The sequence below is a fragment of the Pan troglodytes genome, chromosome 1, assembly GCF_028858775.2.
Source record: "Pan troglodytes isolate AG18354 chromosome 1, NHGRI_mPanTro3-v2.0_pri, whole genome shotgun sequence".
Taxonomy (NCBI): Eukaryota; Metazoa; Chordata; class Mammalia; order Primates; family Hominidae; genus Pan; species Pan troglodytes.
Window position 1 is genome coordinate 220,670,569 of NC_072398.2, and position 13,252 is coordinate 220,683,820.

The 13,252-nt window shown below is 52.8% G+C and overlaps 1 protein-coding gene and 1 long non-coding RNA gene across 4 annotated transcripts in view; one reads left to right on the forward strand and one right to left on the reverse strand.

Annotated features, from left to right (window-relative positions):
* Positions 1 to 13,252, reverse strand: part of UBIAD1 (UbiA prenyltransferase domain containing 1) — a 100,296-nt gene that overhangs the window by 49,100 nt on the left and 37,944 nt on the right. The gene's annotated exons all lie outside the window — the stretch shown is intronic.
* On the forward strand, positions 3,700 to 12,600 carry LOC107974887 (uncharacterized). 3 transcript variants are annotated; one of them, XR_001717950.4, is made up of 3 exons: positions 3,700 to 4,062; positions 11,810 to 11,957; positions 12,244 to 12,600. It is a non-coding gene; the product is annotated as an uncharacterized LOC107974887 (long non-coding RNA). The 3 variants fall into 3 exon arrangements; XR_001717946.3 differs by having other exon boundaries at positions 12,310 to 12,594; XR_001717947.3 differs by lacking the exon at positions 3,700 to 4,062 and adding an exon at positions 5,120 to 5,195 and having other exon boundaries at positions 12,310 to 12,595.

Genomic DNA, 13,252 nt, shown 5'->3' on the forward strand with positions numbered 1-13,252 from the left:
TCACAGACATCTAATGGCAAGGCGGGGGCTGTGGTTCCTAGGGTGGCATTCAGGTTCTCTAACTTGCATCCCTTCCGAGGTGTGTTTTGGTTTTCAGTGTGGCTGCAATCCCTCTCTCTGCATTGTCCTTGTCCTGTCCTAATTGGGCTGAAGGACTGGCAGGTGACATCTCTTACCCCCTCAGGGAGAGTAAGTGAAGACACAGCCTACCCCACCTAACCCTGCCCTGACCCAGCCCCAGCTGTGCCAGGCACAGGTGAGAGAAGGGCTCCCAGGGGCTTCCTGCCAGCTGGCTGCCTACTGGGGCAAGCGTGGCAGTGAATAACCAAGCAAAACAAACACACCTTCCTAGGCAATGAGGCAGTCCCAGTGCCAGGAGGGACCAGAGGGCCTGGAGATGGCCCAGGCTGGGCCTGGCAGGTGGAACAAAGTTCTTAGATTGCCCCTGAGAAAAGGCCCCTCTCCCTCAGGCCCCCCACCCAATTCCACTGATGGACATCAGAGTGGGTGCAAAGGGAGAGTCAGGTTAGACGTCAGGAGAAGACTGCCAGGCATGAGGAAGTTCTGCCTTCCCTGGGGACACCAGGAAAATGACAGCAGTCAAAGGAAGCTCAAGTTGGAGGCTTGAAGCTATCCCATAGAAGTCAAGACCCGGCTCCTCTGGCCGCTGGGGCAGGAGTGTGCTGGTCTTGGCAGGGCTCGATGGCTCACACCTGTCCCAGAACTTTGGGAGGCCAAGGCAGGCAGATCACCTGAGGTCAGGAGTTCGAGATCAGCCTGACCAACATGGCCAAACCCTATCTCTACTAAAAATCCAAAAATTAGCCAGGCGTGGTGGCGCTCACCTATAGTCCCAGCTATTTGGGAGGCTGAGATGGGAGAATTGCTCGAACCCGGGAGGCGGAGGTTGCAGTGAGCCAAGAAGGTGCCACTGCACTCCAGCCTGGGCGACAGAGCGAGACTCCGTCTCACACACACAGAAGCATACTGGTCTTGATATCCCTGCTCCAGCTAACATAGCAATGGATTCAGATAATCAGGCCTCAACTCTGTGCGGTGTGGTCTTACATTTCTCTAGTTGTAGGAGGAAGACACTGGGCCACCTGTCCCCTATAGACATTACCTGGGAGGGGAGCTAGCAAGGGAGACACATGAGATTTGGAGGAGAAAAGCACCAGATCCAAACTTATCCTGTTATAAGGATGGAGGCACACAGAGTGGGGATTTGACCCTTTCATTCATTCCTCCATTCAACAAACAGAGCACCTGGAAAGGTCCCTGTCCCACTCCAGAGCCAGAAGGTGGCCGTGAAACAGGAAGCCACATAAAATGACTTCAGCTAGGCCGGGCGCGGTGGTTCACACCTGTAATCCCAGCACTTTGGGAGGGCAAGACGGGCGGATCACGAGGTCAGGAGGTTGAGACCATCCTGGCTAACATGGTGAAACCCCGTCTTTACTAAAAATACAAAAATTAGCCGGGCGTGGTGGTTGGCGCCTGTAGTCTTAGCTACTCGGGAGGCTGAGGCAGGAGAATGGCGTGAACCCAGGAGGCGGAGTTTGCAGTGAGCCGAGATCGCACCACTGCACTCCAGCCTGGGTGACAGATCGAGACTCCATCTCAAAAACAAAAACAAAAACAAAAACAAAAAAAATGACTTCAGCTAGAGGTGTGTGCCACATGGGGACGAAGTGGGGCTGCGGGGAGGGATGAGGGGAGCTAGAGATCAGGGGCTCTCTCTGCCCCGTGCAGAAGTGACTTGGGGGATGAGAGGGTCCACCTTCCCTGACCACTGCGGCTGCACAGTTCTCTAGCAGTGGGAATGGATAAGAGAGCTCCTTCCTGCACCACCGGGGCAGAGACAGTAGTCAGGCTCCAGACAGGCATGGGAATGGGAGGGCCAGGTGTCTGGGCTCAAGGGCGGCTGGGCCACAGTGGGGAGCCTGCAGGAGCTTGGGGGACACCTGTGCGGGGAGAGTGGGGGAAGCAGACTCTGGAGCTGGGCTGTGACAACAGAGTGATGACACATTACTCTTTCTAAGGAATTTAAACACATTAATCACTGTAATTAGCAGAGCTGCCCAGCAGGCCTTCAGCCTGGCTATTAAAACATTGGCACAGGCTCCTGCCATGGCCTGGGTGATCTCCCCACAGCTGGCTGGTGCAGGAGGGCTTGGGGCTAGCTGCCAGGCTCAGCAGAAGGATGGAGGATGGGGCCTGGGTGCTCTGGGCAGGGCAGGGGCCACTGTCCCTTCCACATGTCTCCCTCCAGCTTCAATACATCTTTGGGTCACCTGAATGGCCACATTCCCTAGCATGTGAGCACCACGAAGCAGGGAGCTTGCCTGTCTTGTTTGGTGACACAGTCAGTCCAGCATCCAGAAGAGTGCACAGTCACAGGAGTGCTGGAAAAGTGAAGAGAGAGAGAGAGAGAGAGGCTAATGCTCTCTCACCTCCAGGCATTTGTACAAACTGATCACTCTGCCTGGAATGCTTCACGTTGCCTGGCTAACTCCTCAGGTCTCAGGTTAGATGCCATCCCCCCAGAAAGCCTTCCAGTCCCCCCAGGTAGAGGTTAAGTACATCCTCTTTTGCACCTGGAGTCTCCCAGGCTTATACCTGTTGTAGAATTTACTGAGGTGTTTGTTTTGTTTTGTTTTTTGGTTTTGGGTTTTTTTTGTTTTTTTAAGATGGAGTCTCACTCCATCAGCCAGGCTAGAGTGCAGTGACGTGATCTCAGCTCACTGCAACCTCTGCCTCCCAGGTTCAAGGGATTCTCCTGCCTCAGCCTCCCAAGTAGCTGGGATTACAGGAGCGTACCACCACACCAGGCTAATTTTCGTATTTTTTAGTAGAGACAGGGTTTCACCATGTTGGCCAGGCTGGTCTTAAACTCCTGACCTCAAATGATCCATCCGCCTCAGCCTGCCAAAGTGCTGGGATTACAGGTGTGAACCACCACACCCGGCCTTGTTTTGTTTTTTGAGGCAGGGTCTCACTTTGTCACCCAGGCTGCAGTGCAGTGGCACCATCATGGCTCACCGCAAACTTAAACTCCTGGGCTCAAGCGATCCTCCTGCCTCAGCCTCCTGACTAACCAGGAGGATTAACCAGTCCAGGTGGACTAACCAGGTGGACTAACCAGTCCACCACCATGCCTGGCTAATTTTTTAATTTTTGTAGAGATGGGGTCTTGCTATGTTGCTCAGGTTGGTCTTGAACTCCTGGCCTCAAGTAATCCTCTTGCTTTGGCCTCCCAAAGTGCTGGGGTTACAAGTGTGTATCACCACACCTGGCCATGTAGAATTTAGTACACAATATTACAGCTGGTTTATGCATCTCTGCCTCCACAAGACTGAACGCTACATGAGGACAGGGGCTATGGGCTCACCATGGTAGTCCCAAGGCTGAGCCCAATGCTTGGCATATAGAAGGTGCTCAATAAAGATTTGTTGAATGAGTGAGTCAGTAAATCAATAAATAAGGAGCAGGAAGCCAGCTGCCGGCCTGCTGTGAGTGGCACCTGCTCTCCTCTGACTTCCAGTGGGCTGTGAGCTGCAGGCATGGGCAGAGGAGGGAAGGTGGATCCGGAGCCCATGCCCCTGGATGCCAAAGGTCCTCTTCCAGGCACCTTGAATCTCCTGGCACCTGTGCTTTAATAATGAAGATGCTGATCTCACAAACCAGAGCCTCCTGGGTCTTTGGGGAGTGGAGGGGAAGATCAACCTGTCACAAGAGCTCTGCCTCTGAACGCCCCTTGGCAGGGCATCCCCAGGACGGGTCCCTCTGCCTGGGCCCCAGCCCCTCGGCATCCCAGAAGGCATATATGGCCACACTGGGAGCTCCCTCTAGTGGCAGACAGGCCCCGAGGGTCTGCTCAAGGTTGACCTTGTGCCCGCGGTGGGCAGGCAGGTGTCAGGGATGATGAAGTGGCCTCAGAGAGTGGGTGGGATTCACTCTTTGATGGTAAGAATGCATGCAAGTGCTCCGGAAACTGGAACAGGCCGCCGGAGTGGGAGTGGAGTGCTTCCACAGGGAGTGGGAGCAGGGGACCTGGTACAGGTGAGGCTGTAGGAGGGCTTGCTGGGTCTCTAGGGGCGAGTGGGCCAGGGATCAGGAGGTGGAAACGGTCCCTGTGAGGCCCCTTGCTGGGCGTGTGAGAGGTGGCATGGGGCAGGCACTCTGCTTGGGGCATGCCTCTGTGGCTCAGGGCACCGTGGACTCCATGCAGAGCCTTTGGGACTAGCACAGGTGAGTCAGCATCTTTCTGTTTCTTCAACACTTTGAGCCTCAGTTTCTTCACCAATAAAATGGGATAATGACACCTACCTGGCAGGTGTGGGGCCTAAATGAGATGAAGTGGGTGAAGCTCCTGGCATATAACAAATGCTTTTCAATGCTTTGGGTACCCAACCAGCCCTCCCCACCAACCCATCAACAATGGAACCAGAGCCCCCACTCAGTCCCTGCTCTCTGACTTGGATTCCCCACCGATGCACCCCCATCCCCCTCATTTTTCCTCTTCCCAAAACTGAGAGTCACATCACAATCACATTGATGGGTAAACAGCCCTGACCCCTGACCCTTCTCTCCGAGAAGGACTATGGGGAATTTTCACCCGTGATAAGCCAATGGCTGAGCCCTTCTGGGAAACCCTGTCTCCCCCAACCCCCCAGTTCTCAGAGTATCAGGGCCCAGGGTCCTCCTAATGCCGGTGGGAAAGTCATTAGGGAGGAATAAAGAAATAAGGAAAGGAAGGACTATGATTGTCCCAGAACCCCAAAGTTGGGTGGATGTCAGCTATTTCTGCGGCCCAGCCCTCCTATTTCTTGAGAAACCACCCCCATTTGTGTAGTCCTGGTGAGGCTGTCAAGCAAGTGCCGCGTCTCTCCAAAAGGGAGGGCATCTGGCTCAGCGGGATCAACCACAGCGTGCTGTCGTTCCTTTGGTAACAGTGATTGGGCTAAGTGTGTACATGTGACCGAAGCAAAGCCAATCCCATCCTTCCGTAGGATGTAAGTTGCAGGAGGGCGGGCTCTCGTTCCTTTGGTAACAGTGATTGGTCTAAATGTGCACATGTGACCCAAGCAAAGCCAATCCCATCCTTCAGTAGAACGTAAGTTGCAGGAGGGCAGGGAGTTTTGCCAGCAGTACTCTATAGGTAGGGGCTCCATAAATACGTGCTGATTGAGCAGGTGAGTCTGATGGAGTTGCCGAGTGAGGGATGAGGGTGCTGGTGTGGGGCTGGTCTTGGTGGCCAGGAGAAGGTGTCAGGGTTACCACTAGCTTACACGGCATCTTATGTGTATTAGCAATAGGTGACTCCCCCAGGCAGATGAATTAGGAAAAATGTCCCTCTGGGGCAATGCTGCCTTATACCAGGACACAGAGCTTTGTAAGCAGAGCATTGAATGTATTTCAGCTCCCACCTGGCCCTTTGCTGGGGCCTTTGAGCAGTGCCCAGACTACCAACATACATGGACCCCACCTTCCCTTCCATGAAGACAGAACTGTGGGTGTATGAGGCTGAGAGAGAGAGACAGACAGATGGAGTCCTCAGAGTATCATTCAGTCCCTATATCCAGCCGGGCGCAGTGGCTCACGCCTGTAATCCCAGCACTTTGGGAGGCCGAGGTGGGTGGATCACGAGGTCAGAAGATAGAGACCATCCTGGCTAACACGGTGAAACCCCGTCTCTACTAAAAATCCAAAAAATTAGCCGGGTGTGGTGGCGGGCGCCTGTAGTCCCAGGTACTCGGGAGGCTGAGGCAGGAGAATGGCGTGAACCCGGGAGGCGGAGCCTGCAGTGAGCAGAGATTGCACCACTGCACTCCAGCCTGGGCAACAGAGCAAAACTCTGTCTCAAAAAAAAAAAAAATCCCTATATCCACGCCTGGGCTTCCTGTCATATGAGCCAATAAATTCCCTTTTCTGCTTCAGCTACTAACGTTGGGTTTCTATAACTTCCCACTGATGACATGTCCTGATCAAGGCACACAACCAAGTCTTGACCTTACAGTTCCTGAGACCCCGAGGTCCCTCCAAACCCATCCCTTTCATGGGCATGACGAACCAACAGTAACGTTATGGTTTACAGGAACTGGGCTCGAATCCAAAGAACAGGACCTTATTTCTAGTCCTGCCACATAGTCCCTGGAGCCTGCTGGCCTGGAATGGAATCCCAGATCCACCATCTACGGCCCCTATAACCTGGGGCATTTACTTAATCCCAGTGGGCCTGTTTCCTCACCTGCAAAATGAGGGTAATAGCAGTATTGACTTCATTGGTTGTTGAGGGAATGAGTTAATATGTATAATGTTGAGTAGTACCTGGCAAGTGGCAAGTTAATGTAGTAAGTAAATACCCACTTGGAGTGTTATTACTAACTGTGGACTCTTGAAGAAATCACTTTCCTTATCTGTAAAATGGGAATAAGAATTCTGAACTCAAAAGGTTGTTATGAAAGCTAAATGGGGGCCAGGCGTGGTGGCTGATGCCTGTAATCCCAACACTTTGGGAGGCCGAGGCAGTTGGATCACTTGAGGTCAGGAGTTCGAGACCAGCCTGGCCAACATGGTGAAACCCCATCTCTACTAAAAATATAAAAATTAGCTGGGCATGGTGGAGGGTGCCTGTAATCCCAGCTACTCAGAAGGCTGAGGCAGGAGAATCACTTAAACCCGGGAGGCAGAGGTTGCAGCGAGCCAAGATTGTGCCACAGCACTCCAGCCTGGGCAACAGAGCAAGACTCCATCTCAAATAAATAAATAAAGCTAAATGGGGCCATCGGGTGCAGTGGCTCACATCTGTAGTTCCAGCACTTTGGGAATCCAAGGCAGAAGGATGACTTGAGGCCAGGAGTTTGAGACTTGGCTTGGGCAACATAGTGAGACTCCATCTCTACAAAAAGCTTGAAAATTCGCCAGGCATGGGGGCTTGTGCCTGTAGTCCCAGCTACTCAGGAGAGAGGCTGAGGCGGGAGGATTGCTTGAGTCCAGGAGTTTGAGGCTGCAGTGAGCCATGATCATGCCACTGCACTCCAGCCTGGATGACACAGGGAGGCCCAGTATCAAAAAAAAAAAAAAAAAGTAAAGGAAGTTAAATGGGATGAGTGGGCAGAGCTATCGGCACGGAGCCTCCCATACAGAATGTGCTCAGTGTTCATTGAATCGGAATCTTTGGCTGCTTTGTTGAAACCTTTGAGCCGAGTTCCCCTGCCGGAGCCAAGCAGAGACGTGCCTGTACTTCAGCTGGAAGCCCAGCAATGAGGAAATAAATCCTCATGCATATTATTCCTGAGTAAAAGTTCTCTTGGGACATGGCTTGCTCAGAGCCCTCTCATTCCACAGCCAGCATGCCGCACAGACTTCAGCAGCTCACCTCTGGCTCACTTGCTCACTCGCTGGCAGGCTGGCTCATCCTCCAGGGGCAAGAGAAGGAGAGAGGAAAGGAAATGGAAAAGTCTTTGATGTGTCAGGGAGCCTGCCGGCGCTGGTGAGCATCACTGAGTCCTAAAGCCCCACCTGCCAAATCAGCAGCCCAGTTCTCTGCCCGTGCTTGTAATTAGTCTGTCTGAGCATTTAGGGCAGCCCTGGGGAACAGAAAGGGTGGGCAGGAGAAGCTGGCATAGGAGCACCTGAGGCTGGGGCTGCAGAGCAAAGCAGAGGGGAGCCACCTGAGAGGACCCCTGCCCAGGGGGAAGGGAGCAGCAGGGACCCATGCCCTGACATCCTGTCTGGAGACATGGCCTTCGGAGAGCCTGGCGGCACTAGCTGAACTAGTGCCTCTGACTGAACTGGTGGCCTCTGACACCACAGCACTAGTCAGGACCTGGTTCCAGCCAGCCTGGACCATTTACTAGCTGTGGGACTGAAACTCGGGGAGGCAGAGGCAAGGGATCAATTTCCTCATCTGTAAAATGGGAATAAGCAACATCTGCCAAGGCCATCGATGTGGACATCGTCCTGAAATGGACAGCCTTCCCTGCCTTTGAGATGGCTCCGTGAAATAGAAGCTGTGGACGTCGTCCTGAAATGAACAGCCTTCCCTGCCCTTCGAGCAGGCGCATCTTCTTCCCCAGGAGCTCTAGGCTTAGTGCTTCCCGGCTGACTCCTCTCCAGCTTCATTTCTGAGGAATGGGGAGCACTGAAGTTGATTCTCTATTTCAGAGATGGGAAGAAACAGACTCAGAGGGGAAGGCAGGGTAGGAAGGTCAAGTCAATAAGAGGCTGCTCCTGGGCTGATCTCAGAGACACATCACTTAACCTCTCAGACCTCAGCTTTCTTATCTGTAAAATGAGAGGGTGATGATAATAATAACGTAAAGATAAATCCTTAATAAAGCATGTGGCAGATAAGAAAGATTCAAAATAACAGCTGATCCATACTGACAATGGGCTATGTGGCAGGCACCAAGCGTGCTGTTATTATTATTATTATTGTTCTCATTAGCAAACAGAAGCTCCCCTCTTGTTTTTTCTCATGTCTGCTGAGATATCTTTTTTTTTTTTTTTTTTTTTTGAGACAGAGTCTTGCTCTGTCGACCAGGCTGGAGTGCAGTGGCGCGATCTCCACTCACTGCAACCTCCACCTCCTGGGTTCAAGTGATTCTCCTGCCTCAGCCTCCTAAGTAGCTGGGATTACAGGCACACATCACCACACCTGGCTAATTTTTGTATTTTTAGTAGAGATGGGGTTTCACCATGTTGGCCAGGCTGGTCTCGAACTCCTGACCTCAAGTGATCCGCCCGCCTCAGCCTCCCAAAGTGCTGGGATTACAGGCATAAGCCTCCGTGCCTGGCCTGGTGAGAGATCTTAAAACTGCTCTGCCTGTGCTGCTGCTGCTGCTGCTGTCTCCGTTTCTTTCTCTCGAAGAAATGCCTTCTAGAAAGCTGCTCCCTCTGTAGATAACCAGATGGGCAGATAAGGCCATAAAATCAGCAGCCGGGCCTGGAGGAACCCAAGAACAGGGAGAGCAGTGTGGTGCTCTCTTCCTCCTAGTCCTGGGCAGGCCCTTCTCTGAGCCGCTGACTGCATTTTCCATCCAAGCACGTGAGGCTCAGAATCTGGCATCAGCTCAGAATGGGAGCAAAGAAGCAGAGCTTCCCAAGTGAGCTGCTGGGAAATCCGATAAAAAGGCTCCCTCCAACTCCCTAATTTGCTGAGATGATGATTTATGGAGACATCCATCTTCCAGCCTAAATCTACTTCCTAGGACTTGGGCCATCATCGATGTAAAACTAATGAAAGGTTTATGAGTTACTGAGCTCCAGGTACTATTGATAAACCCTCTCACACGGTTGCTACGGCTCGTCCTCCGCAGAGCTGCCGTGGGTCTTTGAAGCAGACAGTGAGCCTCAAAAGTGGATCATTTTAATACCTCCCTTCTGAAGAGGAAAGTCTGTGCTGCGCCTTCTTCCTCCCTCTGTGTGCTCGTCCTGCCCCTGCCAGCAGCCCCATCCACGTTCAGGGAGGCAGGGAGGAAGGGAGTCCAGGCTGGCCAAAGGCCTTGGGGCCAGCAGACACTTCCAGAAAAGACCATATGAAAGAGTTGTGAAGATGGACAGTGGTGACAGCTACACAACAATGTGAAGGTACTTAATGCCACTGCATGGTACACTGAAACATGGTTACATTGGGCCAGGTGTGGTGGCTCATGCCTGTAATCCCAGCACTTTGGGAGGCCGAGGCGGGCAGATCACTTGAGGTCAGGAGTTCGAGACCAGCCTGGCCAACATGGTGAAACCCCATCTCTGCTAAAAATACAAAAATTAGCTGGGCGTGGTGGTACACACCTGTAATCCCAGCTACTCAGGAGGCTGAGGCAGGAGAATCGCTTGAACCTGGGAGGCGGAGGTTGCAGTGAGCCAAGATCACGCCACTGCACTCAAGCCTGGGTGACAGAGCAAGACCCTATCTCAAAAAAAAGAAAAAAGAAAAAGATTAAAATGGAACATTTTGTGTTATGTATAAATTATCACAATTTTTAATTTAAAAACAATGACCACAGCCCCTTAGCCATTGGCTGTGCTCAATGCAGCCTGGGAAGACCTCATTTTCTGAACATCCTCAGGGGACAAAGTTGCACTGAGGCCTCATGACCTGTGGCCTGGAAAGCCCTCCAGGTATCTAACCTGTGTCTTTCTTGCTGTACCCTGAACTCCAATCCCTGCCTGATGAATGCGGCTCTCTTGCGGAAAGGAAATGTTGCCTAATGTCACAAATGCTATAAATATAAGGTTAACAGCATGGGCTCTGGAGGCAGAGTACTAGGGTTCAGTTCCTAGCTCTGCCACTTGAGAGCTGTGTGTCTTCAGCAAGCCGCTTACCCTCCCTGTGCCTCAGTTTCCCCATCTATAAAATGGGAGGCACCTATCCTGCAGAGAGGCTGTAAGGAGTTAGTACTTTTGCCGTGCTCAGTACCAACTTCACACATAGCAAGCACTCCATAAAAGTGGACCCCTACTGTTTCCAGCCTCCCCATGCTCCAGTCACTGCTGAGAGCATCTTCTTTGGAGATGGAAGATGTGGCTATAAGCGGGGCAACAAGGAGAGGGTGGAGGTGGGTGAAGGGTGTGGGATGGTGCACAGTTTGGAGGGTCTACCTTCCTAGACTGATGTTGCCCATCATGATATCTGAAAAGGGGTCCTGGGGACACAGATATCACAACCTTTAGGGGCTGGCCATGTTGGCATCAGACACAGCCACTGCAGGAACCCCTGGCAGCCTGGCTGTCAGCAGTGATTGTCTGGAGTGCAGGGGAAGCTGGGAACAATAATGGGTGACCTTAAGGATGGTATGAGACTTCTGAGACCGGTTCATAAAAAAACCATGGTAGGGGGCTGGGCACAGTGGCCTCATGCCTGTAATCCCAGCACTTTGGGAGGTTGAGGTAGGAGGATCACTTGAGGTCAGTTCGAGACCAGCCTGGGTAACATAGTGAGACCCCCCCCCCATCTCTACCAAAGAAAAAACTAAAAATGAGCTAGGTGTGGTGGCGCCCGCCTATAGTCCCAGCTACTTGGGAGGCTGAGGTGGAAGGAATGCTTGAGCCCAAGAGTTCGAGGCTGCAGTGGGCTATGATCCCACCACTGCACTCCAGCCTGGGTGACAGAGTGAGACCCTATCTCAAAAAACAAACAAACAAAAAAAAGAACAACCATGGCGGCTTTGGCCTGGTTCTTTCTCTTCTGTATCACCCACTCTGGGGAGTGCCAACACGTGGGGAGGCCTGTGCTGAAGGAGCCTAGCACCATGTGAGTTCTATCTTGGAGGTGGGTCCTCCAGCCCCAGCAAGACCCCTGACGACGGTGACCTCAGGAGAGACCCTGAACTCAGCTGCCCACAGGTTCCTGACCCACAGAAACTGGAATATAGAGATGTTTATTGTTGTCTTAAGCTGCTAAGTTTGGGGTAGCTCACTAATCCAGGTGGGAAGGGAGACAGATGGGAGGGCCAGGGTCCCTTCACCCTGCAGCGTGGCACTCATGGAACACATCCATGGCTCTGCCCTCCCATCTGCCCTTTTATTCCAGTGAAATCCACTTCTGTGTTCTGCCACCTCCCAACACCCCCACACCCCCGCCCCCGCCCTTCCTGTCTTTTTGTCCTGACTATGCTGCTTTCTCAGTGGCTCCTGGCTGGGGTGAGGGGCTCAGCCCTTCTCACCTCCAGAGCTGGCAGCTGTCGGTCATCTAATAGAGAGATCGCAGAGCAGCTTCTGAGAGCGGCTGTGCAGAGCATGGGAGGCCCTGTAGATCTTAATCCTTTCCCTCTTTAATCTTTCTTCCTCGTTCTTTGGTTCACAGGTTTTCACACGCACTGCAGAGTTTCCAGAGATAAAGCCCCACAACCAGAGATGGCAAAGCACCTCCTTTCTCTGCCTCCAGGGAGGAGAATTCAGCCGAGCAGGAAACTACGGAGCCTCTGATTGGCTTCTGAGAGCTGGAGCAGTTTGTGAGTGTCAGGGACCCAGGAACCTCAGCCCCAGGCTGTCATTCCCTTCGGCTTCTGGCTCAGTCCTGCTGCATCTTATAAGGCCCCTGGGTGAACTAGGGGCTGGGAGGTGGTGCGTTACCCCTAGAGCAGCTGGGCCCACAGGCTCACCAGGCTGAGGGAGTGTGGCCTCACGATCAAGAGCAGGGGCTTTTGAGGTCAGACAGGACTGGGAGCAAATCTCAGCCCTGCAGCTTCCTGCTGTGGGACTGTAGATAAATGACTGGGTTTCTCTGGGCCTGCAAAGCTCTCAATAAACAGGAGCAGCCAGCAGCAGGACTGGAGTCCACAGGTGATCTGTCTCTGACCTCAGGTGTACACAACCATCCTCTCAGAAGACAGGCAAGCAAGGCAGCTCTCCTGCCCCTCAGCACTGGCCACGCTGGGACACAGTGGGACATCAGGACTTTAAGCCATCCTTTAGGCCAAAGAATCCCCACATAACAAATTCATTGTGTGCAATAAAGAACTTGGCTGCACCCCTATCGGGGCGTTTGAGATCCAAATTGCTGCCTTGGCACTTCGGAGACACAGAAAGGAGAAATGAGCTCAGGGTCTCTGGGAAAAGCCCTTTAAACCTGCTTGAGAAATCAGATTTGTCTGGCTGCGGCTCATCTGCCCTCCAGGTCGGGAATAAGGGGAAGGGACTCTGGAGGGCTGTCTGACAGGCATGGAAAGCAGTGGGCAAGGGAGGGCAAGGTTTAGGGAAAGAGAGTGACAGGGTGGCAGGATGGTTCATGCCTGTAATCCTAGCACTTAGGGAGGCTGAGTTGGGAGGATCACTTGAGGCCGGGAGTTCAAGACCAGCCTGAGCAACATAACAAGACCCTGTCTCTACTAAAAACATTAAAAATTAGCAGGATGTGGTGGCACATGCCTGTGGTCCCAGCTACTCAGGAGGCTGAGGTGGGAGGATTGCTTGTGCCCAGGAGGTCAAGGCTGCAGTGAGCCGTGACTAAGCCACTGCACTCCAGCCTGGGCAACAGAGCAAGACTCTGCCTCAAAACAAGACAACATAAAAAAACAGAGGATGACGGGGACACACCGACACAAAGGGCTTCCCAGGTATGCCTGGTCCCCTGAGTCAGGAAAGCTCTGGGGCGTTTGGAGAGAAGAGCACCCTTGATGGTGTTAGAATGAACAGCCCTGGAACTCACAGACACAGGCCAAGAAGCAGCCTGGCCCTCACTCAGGCCAAGCTCTGCCCTCCTCCCGCCATGCAGGCCTCACAAGTTTCCTCCCTTTCTCCCCAAGGT